This window comes from Oryx dammah, unplaced genomic scaffold (genome assembly GCF_014754425.2).
Source record: "Oryx dammah isolate SB20612 unplaced genomic scaffold, SCBI_Odam_1.1 HiC_scaffold_28, whole genome shotgun sequence".
Lineage (NCBI taxonomy): Eukaryota > Metazoa > Chordata > Mammalia > Artiodactyla > Bovidae > Oryx > Oryx dammah.
In genome coordinates this window covers 49405887-49421802 of record NW_024070212.1, presented here as the reverse complement: position 1 = coordinate 49421802, position 15916 = coordinate 49405887, and the positions used below count along the sequence as shown (strand labels likewise).

The 15916-nt window shown below is 40.0% G+C and overlaps 1 protein-coding gene and 1 pseudogene across 4 annotated transcripts in view; both read left to right on the top strand.

Annotated features, from left to right (window-relative positions):
• The window catches only part of RPAP2 (RNA polymerase II associated protein 2), a 113400-nt gene that overhangs the window by 85717 nt on the left and 11767 nt on the right, over positions 1 to 15916 (top strand). Inside the window, exon 13 of one of the 4 annotated variants that reach the window (XM_040232316.1) lies at positions 633 to 1016. The exons of 2 other annotated variants lie outside the window; for them this stretch is intronic. The gene's annotated coding sequence lies outside the window, so the exon portion shown is untranslated. Of the gene's footprint in view, positions 1 to 17; positions 1017 to 15916 lie in introns of those variants that run through there. One more of the 4 variants, XM_040232318.1, reaches the window with a different exon arrangement.
• On the top strand, positions 11093 to 11736 carry LOC120856538 (annotated as a pseudogene).

The following is a 15916-nucleotide window of genomic DNA, read 5'->3' as shown; positions in this document are numbered from 1 at the left end:
CTCTTTGTTGTCTATAGAGACCTCTCCCAGTTCCTTGCCATATGGACCACTCTATAGTGGCCCACAGCTTGACATGTGGCTTCCCTGAGAGTGAGCAAGTGAGAGGAAATGCAAGATGAAAGCCATAGTCCTTTTGCAACTAGTTTCAGAAGTAACATCCATCACTTTTTCTGTATCCTGTGACTAGTTAGAAACTAATCACTAGGTTCGGCCCACATTGAAGGTGAGTGGATTGTATAAGGGAATGAATACCAGAAGGCAGAGGTCACTGGGGGCCATTTTAGAATCTACTAGAGGTGGCAGAATCCTTCAGTAGTTCCCAGCTTTATGGTATATCACACTGTCCTAATGACAGTCTTCAACTTTTCACACTAATTCAGGGCACTTCTGAACTAATCCACGTGGCTATGAAATGCTATGAGCTTAACCCAGTAATTCTAGCAAGGAATAGGAGAGAGATTTTCTTATTGACCTAGATCAGTCTACTCCTCGAGCCAGGTATGAATTACCCAGACCATTATTGCTACATAATGGGGGGAAGTGGAATGTATATTGGAGAGACAACACAGTTTTCCCCAAAACTGGTAAGAATACTTTAGGTGTTTTATTCAAGTGTCATTTTTCCTTCCTAGGTATATTCCATGAAGACCGAGTAGATGAGCTTCCATTCACCATTTCTGGAATTTTAGCCATAATAATTGTATAGCTAGAGCTACTTATTAGTTATCACCTGACAGAGTGACTTCCACAGATAGAGAACCATTATCCCAACAAGGATAACCAAGTCCTTGCATCCTAGGTATAAGACATAGTATTTTTATTTATATGAAAATAAAAGTTGAAATAAACTGAAACTTGAATATTTGAGAAAATATAACAAGCTGTAATTTTTCTGGATGATACCAGTTGTCTTATCAGTTGACTAGAAAATTGAGACAAGTCCCATTTTAGCCTCATAGTTGAACTCTAGATTCTAAAGAACACAGAATGAGGTCAATAAATACAATTTAAGATAAAGCTTTTTGGTAGTCTAGTCTTTATTCTTTTAAAGAGGCTTGCTATTCTGCAAAGTGGTCCTGAGCAATGTACACGTGAAACAACTTACATAATACTGCACTGGCGATAAATTTCATTCAGCTTTTTGTAAAATGTTATGGTAAACCCCCTTTCTGGCCAACCCAATAGGAAAAAAAGTAAATTGACAAACCAGACTGGGTAAATATTTCTGAATCATATTTGATAAACAACTTACATCCAGATTACATATTCTTAAAACTCAAAAGTAAGACAACTGCATTTTTAAGTGGGCAAAAATTTTGAATAGACATTTCAGCAAAGAAGGTATCCAGTGGCTTAGCATATGAAAAGATGCTCAGCATCACTAGTCATTAGAGAAATGCAAGTTAAAACCAAAAGCAGGCACTTCTTCATAGCCACTAGCATGGCTATGATAAGGACAAAGATAGTGTTGGTGAGAATATGGAGAAACTGGAGCCTTAATACAGTGCTGGTAGAAATGTAAAATGACATAGCCACTTTGGAAAATGGTCTTGACAGTTTCTTAAAAAGTTAAGCAGTTTACCATATGATTCAGCAAATTCCATTCAATGTTCCATCCTAAGAGAAATGAAAACTGTTCACAGAAACTATAGGTGAATGCTTATAACATTATTTATACTAGTGAAAAAGTGGAAACAATCCAAATGACCATCAACTGGTAAATGGTAAATAAAAAATTCATAAACTAGAACACTGATGTATGCTACTACATGGATGAACCTCAAACATCATGCTACGCAAAGGAATTCTGACACATAAACCATATATGTGTGATTCTATTTATAATGACAAAATAAAACAGATACTACATTAGTGGTTACATGGGAGTGGGAAGGACTCCACTGGTAGCTCAGATGGTAAAGAATCTGCCTGCAATGCAAGAGACCTGGTTTTGATCCCTTTTGCACAGTTTTATAAACTTCAAAAATAGTTGTACACTTAAAACAGCTGAATGTAATGTATGTAAATTACACCTTAATAAAGCCGTTAGGGTAGAAAGTAAAGAGGAACTAAAAAGCCTCTTGATGAAAGTGAAAGAGGAGAGTGAAAAAGTTGGCTTAAAGCTCAACATTCAGAAAACGAAGGTCATGGCATCTGGTCCCATCACTTCATGGGAAATAGATGGGGAAACAGTGTCAGACTTTATTTTGGGGGTCTCCAAAATCACTGCAGATGGTGACTGCAGCCATGAAATTAAAAGACGCTTATTCCTTGGAACAAAAGTTATGACCAACCTAGATAGCATATTAAAAAGCAGAGACATTACTTTGCCAACCAAGGTCCGTCTAGTCAAGGCTATGGTTTTTGCAGTGGTCATGTATGGTTGTGAGGGTTAGACTGTGAAAAAAGCTGAGCACCGAAGAATTGATGCTTTTGAACTGTGGTGTTGGAGAAGACTCCTGAGAGTCCCTTGGACTGCCAGGAAATCCAACCAGTCCATTCTAAAGGAGATCAGCCCTGGGTGTTCTTTGGAAGGAATGATCCTAAAGCTGAAACTCCAATACTTTGGCCACCTAACGCAAAGAGTTGACTCATTGGAAAAAACTCTGATGCTGGGAAGGATTGGGGGCAGGAGGAGAAGGGGACATCAGAGGATGAGATGGCTGGATGGCATCACAGACTCGATGGATGTGAGTCTGAGTGAACTCCGGGAGTTGGTGATGGACAGGGAGGCCTGGCATGCTGCGATTCATGGGGTTGCAAAGAATCGGACACGACTGAGCGACTGAACTGAACTGAAAGCCGTTAGAGATAATACATGATGTCCATACTATCAAAGCCATCTACAAGTTCAGTGCAATCCATATAAAAATTCCAATGGCATTTTTTCATAGAACTAATAATCTGAAAATCTGTATGGAACTACAAAAGATCATGAATAGCCAAATCAATCTTGAAAAAGAACAAAGCCAGAGATGTTATATGTCCTTTCAAACTACATTATAAAGCTATAGTAATCAAAACTGTGGTACTGCCTCAAAAACAGATACATAGGTCAATGGAATGGAATACATATAAACCCATGCATGTATGGTCAGACATGCATGTATGGTCAGACATGCATGCATAACACATGAGCCAAGAATATACAATGGGGAAAGGACTCTCTTCAGTAAATGGTTTTGGGAAAACTGGACCACTATCTCACACCTTCAGTTCAGTTCAGTTGCTCAGTTGTGTCCAACTCTTTGTGACCCCATGGACTGCAGCAATGCCAGGCCTCTTTGTCCATCATCAACTCCCAGAGCTTGCTCAGACTCCTGTCCATTGAATCAGTGATGCCATCCAACCATCTCATCCTCTGTCATGCCCTTCTCCTTCCTTCAGTCTTATACCTTGCACAAAGATTAACTCAAAATGGATTAAAGACTTGGACATAAGACATGAAACATAAAACTCCTAGAAGAAAACATAGGCATTGAGCCTCTAAATCACTCTTGACAATATTCTGGATTTGACCAATCAAAAACAAGTGGGATTACATCAAACTAAAAAGCTTCTGTGCAGCAAAGGAAACCATCAACAAAATGAAAAGGCAGCCTACTGAATGGGAGAAAACATTTGCAAATCATATATCTGCTAAGGGGTTAATAACAAAATATATAAAGCCATACAACTCAGTAGCAAAAAAAGAAAAATCATTTTAAAATGGGCAGAAGATCTACAGAGACTTTTATTTTAACCAAGAAGGCATACAGATGGCCAACAGGCAGTTGAAAAAAAATATGCATGACTAATCAGGAAAAGGCAAATCAAAATCATAAAATATCACCTCAGACCTGTTAGAATGGCTGTTATCAAAAAGACAAGTAACAAGTGCAGGCAAAAATGTGGAGAAAAGGGAGCCTCTGTGCACTGTTGGTAGGAATAAAAATTGACCCATATGAAAACAGTATGGAGGTTCCTTAAAAAAATTTTAAATAGAATTACCATATGATCCAGCAAATCTACTTCTGGCTATTTATCCTCAAAAATGAAAACACTAATTCAAAAAGATACAGGCACCTCTATGTTCACTGTAGTATTATTTATAATAGCCAAGATATGGGAACAACCTAAGTGACCAGTGATGGATGAATGGATAGAGAAGATGTACTGTGTATTTATACAGTGGAATATTGAGCCTTAAAAAAGAAAATCTTGCCATTTGTGACAATATGGATGGAATGTGTGAGCATTATGCTAAGTGAAATAAGTCAAAGACAAATACTGTATGATGTCACAAGTGGAATTTATTTTTTTTAAGGCTCATAGATGGAATCTATTTTTTTTCTATTTTTTTTTATTTTACTTTACAATTCTGTATTGGTTTTGCCATACATTGGAATCTATTTTTAAAAACAAAAATAAACTCAAGTACAGAGAACAGACTTTAGTGGCTGCCAGAGGCAGAGTGTCGGCGTAGCCGAAATGGGTGAGAGAATCAAAAGGTACAAACTTCCAGTTATAAAATAAGTCATGGAGATGCAGTGTACAGCATGGTGACTACAGTCAATAATACTGTATTACATATTTGAAAGTTGCTAAAAGATCTTGAAATCTCTCATTACAAAAATTTATATGGCAATGGATGTTAACTATACTTACGTGATTATAATTTTGTAACTTATCAAATCATGTTATACATCTGAAACTAATGTGATTTTTAAAAATTATTTATTTATGGCTGCACTGGATTTTCATTGCTGTGCAAGGGCCTTCTGTAGTTGCAGTGAGTGGGAGCTATTCTAGTTGTGGTGCTCAGACTTCTCATTGTTACGGCTTTTCTTGTTGCAGAGCTCAAGTCTCTGGAGTGCAGGCTCAGTAGTTGTGGCACCCAGGCTTAGTTGCTCCTAGGCTTGTGGAATCTTCCTGGACCAGGAATCAAACCTGTGTCCCCTCCATTGTCAGGCGGGTTCTTTTGCACTGTGCTACCAAGGAATTCCCATTAGTGTGATTTTAAATGTCAGTTATACCTCACATGGGCTTCCCAGGTGGCTCAGTAATAAGGAATCCACCTGCCAAGCAGGAGACATGGGTTCAGTCTCTGGGTCGGGAGTATCCACTGGAGAAGGAAATGGCAATCTACTCCAATATTCTTGCCTGGAAAATCCCATGGACAGAGGATCCTGGTGGGCTACCGTCCATGGGGTCTCAAGAGTCAGACACAACTTAGCAACTGAGCATGCATGCATGCATACCTAACATACTATAATTATATCCCAACAAATTGGACAAAGCAGAAGAAATGGACAAATTCTGAGAAAAATATAGCCTTTCAAAACTGAATCAAGAAACAGCAATATGAACAGAACAGTCAACAACAAAAAACTTGCAGCAAACTAAAATCCAGGGCCAGACAACTTCACAGGGGAATTCTACCAAACATATAAAGAAAAGCTAATACCTATCCTCAAACTATTCCAAAAACTTGAAGGAGAGGGAACACTCCCAATTTCATTCTATAAGACCACAATTACACTGATACCAAAGCCAGGCAAAGAAACTAAACAAAAGGAAAATTACAGGTCAATATCTCTGATGAATATAGATCCAAAAATCTTCAACAAAATATTAGCAAACTGAATCTAACAATAATATCAAAAGGATCATACTCCATGATCAAGTGGGATTTACCCCAGAGATGCAAGGATGGTTCAATAGCCACAATTATTGTGATATACCACATTAACAAAAAGAAGGATAAAAATCATATGATTGTCTCAAATGATGCAGAGAAACATTTGACAAAATACAACATCCATTCATGATTAAAAAAAAAAAAAAAAAACCTCTCATCAAAGCTGTTACAGACTGGGATGGGGACGGAAGTGGGAGGGATGTTCAGGTGGAAGGGGACATAGGTAAACATATGGCTGACTCATGTTGATATTGGTAGAAACCAATGCAGTACTGTGAAGCAATTATCTTTCAATTAAGAATAAACTTTTTAAAACTGTTACAGAGAGAACACATCTCAACATAATAAAAGCCATTTGTGATAAACCCACAGCTAATAGCATACTCAATGGTGAAAAGCTGAAAGCTTTTCCTCTTAAGAATAAGACAAGAATATCTACACTCACCACTTCTATTTAATGTAGTATTGGAAGTCCTAGCCACAGCAGATAAGAAAAAAAAAGAAAAGGTATCCAAATTGTAAGGATAGAAGTAATATTGTCATTGTTTGTAGATGACATGATACTATATTCAGAAAACCCTAAAGTATCCATCAAAAAAGCTATTAGACTTGGATTCAGTAAAGTTGCAGGATATAAGATTAACATACAGAAATCATTTATGATTGCATCAAAAAGAATAAAATACCTAGAAATGACTTAAACAAAAAGGTGAACAAACTATACTCTGAAAATTGTAAGATACTGATGAAGGAAACTGAAGAAGAATTAATAGTTAAAATGTCCATACTACCCAAGTTAATCTACAAATTTAATGCAATTCCTATCAAAATACCCATGACATTTTTCACATAACTAGAACAAATAATTCTAAAATATATATGGAACCACAGAAGACCCCAAATAGCCAAAGTAATTTTGAGGAAAAAGAACAAAGCTGGAAGTATGCTCCCTGACTTCAGACTATACTGCAAAGCTACAGTAGTCAGAACAGTACAATATTGGCACAAAGACAGACATAGATCAATGGAACAGCATAGAGAGCCCAGGAATAAATCTTGCACCTATAGTCAATTAATCTACAACAAAAAAGGCAAGAACATACAATGGAGAAAAGACAGGTACTGAGAAAACTGGGCAGTTACATTGTAAAAGAATGAAATCAGAACATTTTATCACATATAAAAAAAAAAAGCTCAACATGAATTAAAGTCCTAAATGTAAGACTGCTGCTGCTGCTGCTGCTGCTGCTAAGTCGCTTCAGTCGTGTCTGACTAGAAACCATAAAGCTCCTTGAAGAAATCATAGGTAGATACTTTTTGACATAAATTGTAACAATATTTTTGGGGGATCTGTCTCATAAGGCAAAGGAAACAAAAGCAAAAATAAAAAATGGGATCTAATTAAAAGCTTTGGCACAGCAAAGGAAAACAACAAAATGAAAAGACAACTGAATAGGGGGAAATACTTGCAAATCATATAACTGATATGCAGTTAATATCCAAAATATATAGTCATCATACAACTCAATAGCAAAAAAAAATTTTTTTAAGATCTAATCATTGCACTCATCTCACATGCTAGTAAAGTAATGCTCAAAATTCTCCAAGCCAGGCTTCAGCAATACGTGAACTGTGAACTTCCAGATGTTCAAGCTGGTTTTAAAAAAGGCAGAAAACCAGAGATCAAATTGCCAACATCCGCTGGATCAAGGAAAAAGCAAGAGAGTTCCAGAAAAGCATCTATTTCTGCTTTATTGACTATGCCAAAGCCTTTGACTGTGTGGGTCACAATAAACTGTGGAGAATTCTTCAAGAGATGGGAATACCAGACCACCTGACCTGCCTCTTGAGAAACCTTTATGCAGGTCAGGAAGCAACAGTTTGAACTGGACATGGAACAACAGACTGGTTCCAAATAGGAAAAGGAGTACGTCAAGGCTGTATATTGTCACCCTGCTTATTTAACTTCTATGCAGAGTACCTCATGAGAAATGCTGGGCTGGAAGAAGCACAAGCTGGAATCAAGATTGCTGGGAGAAATATCAATCACCTCACATATGCAGATGACACCACCCTTATGGCAGAAAGTGAAGAGGAACTTAAAAGCCTCTTGATGAAAGTGAAAGAGGAGAGTGAAACAGTTGGCTTAAAGCTCAACATTCAGAAAACGAAGATCATGGCATCTGGTCCCATCACTTCGTGGGAAATAGATGGGGAAAGAGTGAAAACAGTGTCAGACTTTATTTTGGGGGGCTCCAGAATCACTGCAGATGGTGATTGCAGCCATGAAATTAAAAGATGCTTACTCCTTGGAAGGAAAGTTATGATCAACCTAGATAGCATATTAAAAAGCAGAGACATTACTTTGCTAACAAAGGTCTGTCTAGTCAAGGCTACGGTTTTTCCAGTGGTCATGTATAGATGTGAGAGTTGGAGAAGGTTGAGCGCTGAAGAATTGATGCTTTTGAACTGTGGTCTTGGAGAAGACTCTTGAGAGTCCCTTGGACTGCAAGGAGATCCAACCAGTCCATTCTAAAGGAGATCAGTCCTGGGTGTTCTTTGGAAGGAATGATGCTAAAGCTGAAACTCCAGTACTTTGGCCACCTCATGCAGAGTTGACTCATTGGAAAAGACTCTGATGCTGGGAGGGATTGGGGGCAGGAGAAATGGATGACAGGATGAGATGGCTGGATGGCATCACCAACTTGATGGACATGAGTTTGAGTGAACTCCGGGAGTTGGTGATGGTCAGGGAGGCCTGGCGTGCTGCAATTCATGGGGTCACAGAGAGTTGGACATGACTGAGTGACTGAACTGAACTGAACTGAATCTGAAGAGAGATTTTTACAAAAGAAACAAAGATGGGCAACAGGCACATGAAAAGATACTCAACATCACTAATCACCACAGAAATGCAAACCAAAACACGATAAGATATCACCTGCATCTGTCAGAATGGCTATCATCAAAAAGTTTACAAATGATAAATGTTGGTGAGGATGTTGTGAAAAGGGAGCCTTTGTACATTGTTGGTAGGAATGTAAATAGATGCAGCCATTAATGGAAAACAGTATGGAGATTCCCCAAAATACTGAAAATAGAAATGCCACGTGATCCAACAATTCCACTCCTGAGAATATATATGAACAGAAAGAAACCACTAACTTGCTATAAAGATACATGCACCTCAATGTTCATTTCATAGCTGCATTATTTACAATAGCCAGGCAACCTAAGTGTCCATCAACAGATGAATGGATAAAAAAGGTATGCTGTGTATGTATGGATGTATGTGCGTGCGTGCTCAGTTGTGTCAGACTCTCTCTGACTCCATGAACCATAGGCCGCCAGACTCCTCTGTCCATGGAAATTTCCAGGCAAGAATACTGGAGTGGGTTACCATTTCCTACTCCAGGGGATCTTCTGGATCCAGGAATTGAACCCATGTCTCTTGTGTCTCCTGAATTGGCAGGCAGATTCTTTACCACTGCACTACCTGGGAAGCCCACATATATACACATACACACACTATGGAATATTATCCATAAAACAGAATGAAATTCTTCAATTTGCAACAAAGCAGATGGACCTAATAAAGTATTATGCTTGGTGAAATCAGAAAGACATTTATCACTTATATGAAGGATCTAAAAAATAAATGTATATAACTAGAGAAACAGATTCATGGATACAGAGACAAACTAGTGGTTACCAGTGGGAAGAGGGAAGACAGGAGGGGCAAGGTAAGGGTAGGGGATTAAGAGGTACAAACTATACCATGTATAAAATAAGATACAGGGACATATTGCATAGGAAAATATAGCCATTTTATTAACTTTAAATATAGTATAATTAATCTATAACAATACTGAATCACTGTGTTGTATACCTGAGACCGATATTGTAAATATACTTCAATTAAAAATAAAGTGAAGTAACATTTCACATTACTAAATAATTTAATTTGCTCTATACTCTTGAGAGTCCCTCGGACTTCAAGGAGATCAAACCAGTCAATCCTAAAGGAAATCAACCATGAATATTCACTGAATACTGTTAAAGCTAAAGCTCCAATACTTTGGCCACTTGATGTAAAGAGCCAACTCATTGGAAAAGACCCGGATACTGGGAAAGATTGAAGGCAAAGGAGAAGTGGACAACAGGATGAGATGGTTGGATGGCATCACTGACTTAATGGACATGAATTTGACCAAACTCTGGGAGACAGGGGAAGACAGAGGAGCCTGGCATGCTGTAGTCCATGGGGTTGCAAAGAGTTGAACATGACTTGGTGACTGAACAACAACATATATTATTTACAAGAACTTACTCTGTACTCAGCAAAATAATCAATTATGACTCCACTGAAATACTGCAGTTTATGAACACATTTTCTATGCATTTAAACACATGATACTATTTTTATAAATTTGTTAATTCAGATAAACCTAAAATTGCAAAATAAATGTCACACCACGGTTTTTTAAAATAAATTTTGAAAAATCATACATGACAGGGCCCTGCCCTCTAACCTATTAGTGGCAGCTCTCCAGGATAAAGAGGAGAAGCAGCTGCTGTATCCCACTGCTTCCCTCCCTGGGCCCAGAAACACCTGTTTAGTTATCTCCCACACCCTGCACGTCTAGGGCCTCAGGTGAAGGGCCAGTAGCTCACCAGAAACAGAAACCAAGTGGACTGATGCCCAAATGGGCCACTACTGCTTCTGCCGTGTTTATGTTAACTTGGGAACACTTGATCAGAACTCAGTTCGGCTCAGAGAGCTATGCTAGATCTTGGTTTTGAAATGTCATTAAAGGAACCAAATGTCATAAAATGAAGATCTTTGGGAAAGTAGCTAGTTCTAGAACCAGGGCAGAGAAAATACAAGACAAGTCTGGAGTACTTTATAATGCCATAAGGTGAAGTGTTAGTTGCTTCAGTCATGTCTGACTCTGCGACCCCATGAAATGTAGCCCACCAGGCTCCTCTGTCCATGGGATTTCCCAGGCAAGAATACTGGAGTGGGTTGCCATTTCCTTCTCCAGGGGATCTTCCCGACTCAGAGATTGAACCCAGGTCTCTAGCACTGGAGGCAGATTCTTTAAGGTAAGCAAGTGCTCAAAAACCAAAAGAAAGTATGTCAAAGGGACACAGGAACCAACCTGAAAGCTGCCAGTGGCCAATGCCATGATAATTCCAACAATGAAATAATAATATAGTACTGAATCGTGACCCAAAGTATAAAAGAAATATACATACTGATATAAGTGATTGAAAAATAAATGAGGTAGAAGAGAAATCTTCCTTACAGAAGAACTCCAAGTAATATATGTAGAGTCCTTCTGTAATACCCCGAGAGGGATCCATATGGCATTGTCCTCTATCCCCGTAACTTAAAGGGAAATTTTCATGATGTGTACAGTTCTTGGTGTCCTGTATATGAAAGAGGAGGATGTCCTCAAATTCCTAGCAGCAGGAACCCACTTAAGTGGTACAAACCTTGACTTGCAAGTGGAACATTGCATGTACAAAAGGAAAAGTGATGGCATCTATATCAGAAATCTAAAGAAGACTTGGGAGAGGCTTCCACTGACAGTTCATGCCATTGTTGCCATTGAAAAACTGGTTGATGTCACTGTCATCCTTCAGGGAAACCGGCCAGCAGACTTCACTGAAGTTTGTTGCTGCCACTGGAGCTGCTTCCCAGGTGCTTCACTCCTGGAACCTACACTAATCAGATCCAGACAGCTTCTGGGAGCCTCATTTTTCTGGTGATTATTACCCCAGGGCTTACCACCAGCCTCTAACCTGTCTATCATCACTCTGTGTAACACATTCTCCTTTTTGCTATGTGGACACTCATCCCCTGCAGTGACAAGGGAGCTCACTCAGTAGGCCTGGTGTAGTGGATACTGGTCTGGGAAGTGTTCTGGCTTCAAGGGATCAGACAGGTCGTGTCTGATCTCTACTTACTCAGAGATCCTGAGGAGACTGAAAAAAAAAGAGCAATGCATGTTCAAAAGGCTGTGACTGTGGAGGCATTTCCAAGCGAATGAACTGCTGTAGCTACTGAGCTTACTGGCTAGCCTGAAGGCAGGCTGGAGTCCTCTGTGCCTATTCAGTTGTTGCCTGCAGAACACTGCAGTGCTCAGCCTGCCACTGAAGGCTGGTCTGAAGCTTCCACTTGTCAGGCCACTGAGTGGTGGGAACAATTACTCGGTGGTCTTAAGCTGTTCTTCCACAGGCTCTTAAACAGAAAACAGAGATAAGATTGTCAGAAAAGAATCACTTTTGAAACAAATAAATGAATAAAACTATATGTATGGACTTCCCTGGTGTCCAGTGGTTAAGAATCCGCTTTCTAGGGGCTTTCCTGTTGGCTCAGTGGTAAAGAATCTGCCTGCCAATGCAGGAGAAATGGGCTCATTCCCGATCCAGGAAGATACCACATGCCCCTGAACAGCTAATTCTGTGTGCTACAGCTGCTGAGACTGTGCTGTAGAGCCTGGGAGCCACCACTACTGAAGCCCATGCTCCGCAGTAAGAGAAGCCACCATGGTGAGAAGCCTGCACACCCCAGCTGGAGAGTAGCCACAGCTCACCACAGCTAGGAAAAATCCTGAGCAGCAACAAAGACTCAGCACTGCCAAAAATAAATGTTTTAATTTAAAAAAAAAAAGAATCTACCTTCTAATGCAGGGGGCACAGATTCCATCTCTGGCTGGTGAACTAAAATCCCACGTGTCACAGGGCAGCCAAGTCCACTTGCCACAACTAGAGACGCCTGCACACCACAATGAAGACCCAAAACAGCCAGGAAAAGAAAAAAGAAAAAACATAGATACTGTCCCTTCCAGGAGGTAGAGGTAGATAGTCTTAAACTCAGTGACTTGCTCCCAGTGAACAGCACAGGGAAAGGAAGAGCACCTTTCCCAATGACGAAAGCTCACATCCTCAGTGATGCCATGCGCACGTGTCACCCTGGTACATAGCATGAAAAGGGTGTCACCTCTGTCTGTGGCATTCTTCCCCTAAAAACATAACCTCAGTCTAACCATGAGAAAAGACAAATCAAGTTTGGAGGACATTTCTGCAGGAAATTTTGTGAATACCTCAAGACTGTCATGAAAAACAAGGAAAGAATGAAATATTGTCACATCCTAGGGGAGCCATGTAAACCAAATGCAGCGCCGTGTTATGGTCTGAGTCAGAACAGGAAGAGAACATTAATGGAAAAACTGGTGAAATCCAAATAGAGTCTGAAGTTTAATTAATAGCAATAAACCAAGGCAGTTTCTTAATTTTAACAAATGTATCATGGAAATGGAAATGTAAATAATGTGGGAAATTGGGTAAGGGATAAACAGGAACTCTTTGCCACTTTCTAGAAACCTAAAATTATTATTTCAAAATAAAAAGTTTATTTTTTAAAAAGTACTAACTGGATATAAGAAGGGATGGAAAGATGAGACAGTCACTGCCCTCAGAATCTTCAGCTTGCGTGTGGAAGAGGCAGTTCAGTTCAGTTGCTCAGTCGTGTCTGACTCTGCAACCCCGTGGACTGCAGCACGCCAGGCCTCCCAGTCCATCACCAACTCCTGGAGTTCACCCAAACTCATGTCCATTGAGTTGGTGATACCATCCAACCATCTCATCCTCTGTCGTCCCCTTCTCCCGCCCTCAATCATTCCCAGCATCAGGGTCTTTCAGATGAGTCAGCTCTTCACATCAGGTGTCATTTTTTAAGCTTGTATCCAAGTACTGCATTTTGGACTCTTTTCTTGACTATGATGGGAGAGGCAAGATACAGTAAATGCACTGAAGAGGAACATCCATCCTAGCTTGCCTGGGATAGTCCCGAGGATATAACTGTAAGTTCAGCATCATTATTAATTACAAGTACCCTCTTTTATTTCCAAAAGTATTCTGATTTAGACATTAAATTATATGATATTACCACCTAAAAGGCACAGGGTATGCTGTGGTGGTCAGAGACAGGAGGGGACATTTGTGATGGCATGGAAGAATGGATGGGAGTTATGAAGTGAAGAGAAAAGTCAGAGAGCTAGGAAGGGATGGAGGGTATGGTCCAGGCAGGGGCAGCTTCAAGAAGAAAGTCCCAGAGGTAGGTAAGACCCAGGGTGTGTTCTTCTCAAGACAAAGACATCTGAAATTAGAGAAAACCCTGAGGAAAATGGCACACATGATTAAAAAGAAAGGATCAACTAGAGTTTTGGTTCAGTTCTGTTCAGTCACTCAGTCGTGTCCAACTCTTGGCAACCCCATGGACTGCAGCACACCAGGCCTCCCTGTCCATCACCAAATCCCTCAGCCTACTCAAACTCATGTCCATCGCATCGGTGATGCCACCCAACCATCTCATCCTCTGTTGTCCCCTTCTGCTCCTGCCTTCAATCCTTCCCAGCATCAGGGTCTTTTCCAATGAGTTGGTTCTTCACATCAGGTGGCCAAAGTATTGGAGTTTCAGCTTCAGCATCAGTCATTCCAATGAATATTCAGGACTGATTTCCTTTAGGAGAGACTGGTTGGATCCCCTTGCAGTCCAAGGGACTCTCAAGAGTCTTCTTCAACACCACAGTTCAAAAGCATCAATTCTTTGGCGCTCAGCTTTCTTTAGTCCAACTCTCACATCCATACATGACTACTGGAAAAACCATAGCTTTGACTAGACAGGACTTTGTTGGTAAAGTAATGTCTCTGCTTTTTAATATGCTGTTTAGGTTGGTCATAGGTTTTCTTCCAAGGAGCAAGCATCTTTTAATTTCATGGCTGCAGTCACCATCTGCAGTGATTTTGGAGCCTCCCCCACCAAAAAAGTCAGGCACTGTTTCCACTGTTTCCCCATCTATTTGCCATGAAGTAATGGGACCATGAACTGGACATGGAACAACAGACTGGTTCCAAATAGGAAAAGGAGTACGTCAAGGCTGTATATTGTCACCCTGCTTGTTTAACTTATATGCAGAGTACATCATGAGAAACGCCCGGCTGGAAGAAGCACAAGCTGGAATCAAGATTGCTGGGAGAAATATCAATAACCTCACATATGCAGATAACCTCATATGTGAGGTTATTGGTATTTCTCCCGGCAGTCTTGATTCCAGCTTGTGCTTCATCCAGCCTGGCATTTCGCATGATATACTTTGCATATAAGTTAAATAAGCAGATTGATAAAATACAGCCTTGATGTATTCCTTTCCTGATTTGGAACCAGTCTGTTGTTTCATGTCCAGTTCTAACTGTTGCTTATTGACCTGAATACAGATTTCTCAGGAGGCAGGTCAGGTGGTCTGGTATTCCCCATCTCTTTCAGAATTTTCCAGTTTGTTGTGATCCACACAGTCAAAGGCTTTGGCATAGTCAATAAAGCTGAAATAGATGTTTTTCTGAAACTCTTGCTTTTTTGATGATCCAGCAGATGTTGGCAATTTGATCTCTGGTTCCTCAGCCTTTTCTAAATCCAGCTTGAACATCTGGAAGTTTACGGTTCAGGTACTGTTGAAGCCTGGCTTGGAGAATTTTGAGCATGACTTTACTAGCATGTGAGATGAGTGCAACTGTGCGGTAGTTTGAACATTCTTTGGCATTGCCTTGTTTGGGATTAGAATGAAAACTGACCTTTTCCAGTCCCATGGCCACTGCTGAGTTTACCAGATTTGCTGGCATATTGAGTGCAACACTTTCACAGCATCATCTTTCAGGATTTGTAATAGCTCAACTGAAATTCCATCACCTCCACTAGCTTTGTTCGTAGTGATGCTTCCTAAGGCCCACTTGACTTTGCATTCTAGGATGTCTGGCTCTAGGTGAGTAATCATACTATCATAGTTATCTGGGCCACGAAGATCTTTTTTGTATAGTTCTGTGTATTCTTGCCACTTCTCCTTAATAACTTCTGCTTCTGTTAGGTCCATACCATTTCTGTCCTTTACTGTGCTCATCTTTGCATGAAATGTTCCCCTGGTATCTCTAATTTTCTTGAAGACATCTCTAGTCTTGCCCATTCTATTGTTTTCCTCTATTTCTTTGCACTGATCACTGAGAAGGGCTTTCTTATCTCTCCTTGCTATTCTTTGGAACTCTGCATTCAAATGGGTATATCTTTCTTTTCTCCTTTGCCTTTCACTTCTCTTTTCTCAGCTATTTGTTAAGGCCTCAACAGAAAACCATTTTGCCTTTTTCATTTGTGTTTATTTTTCTTGGGGATGGTCTTGA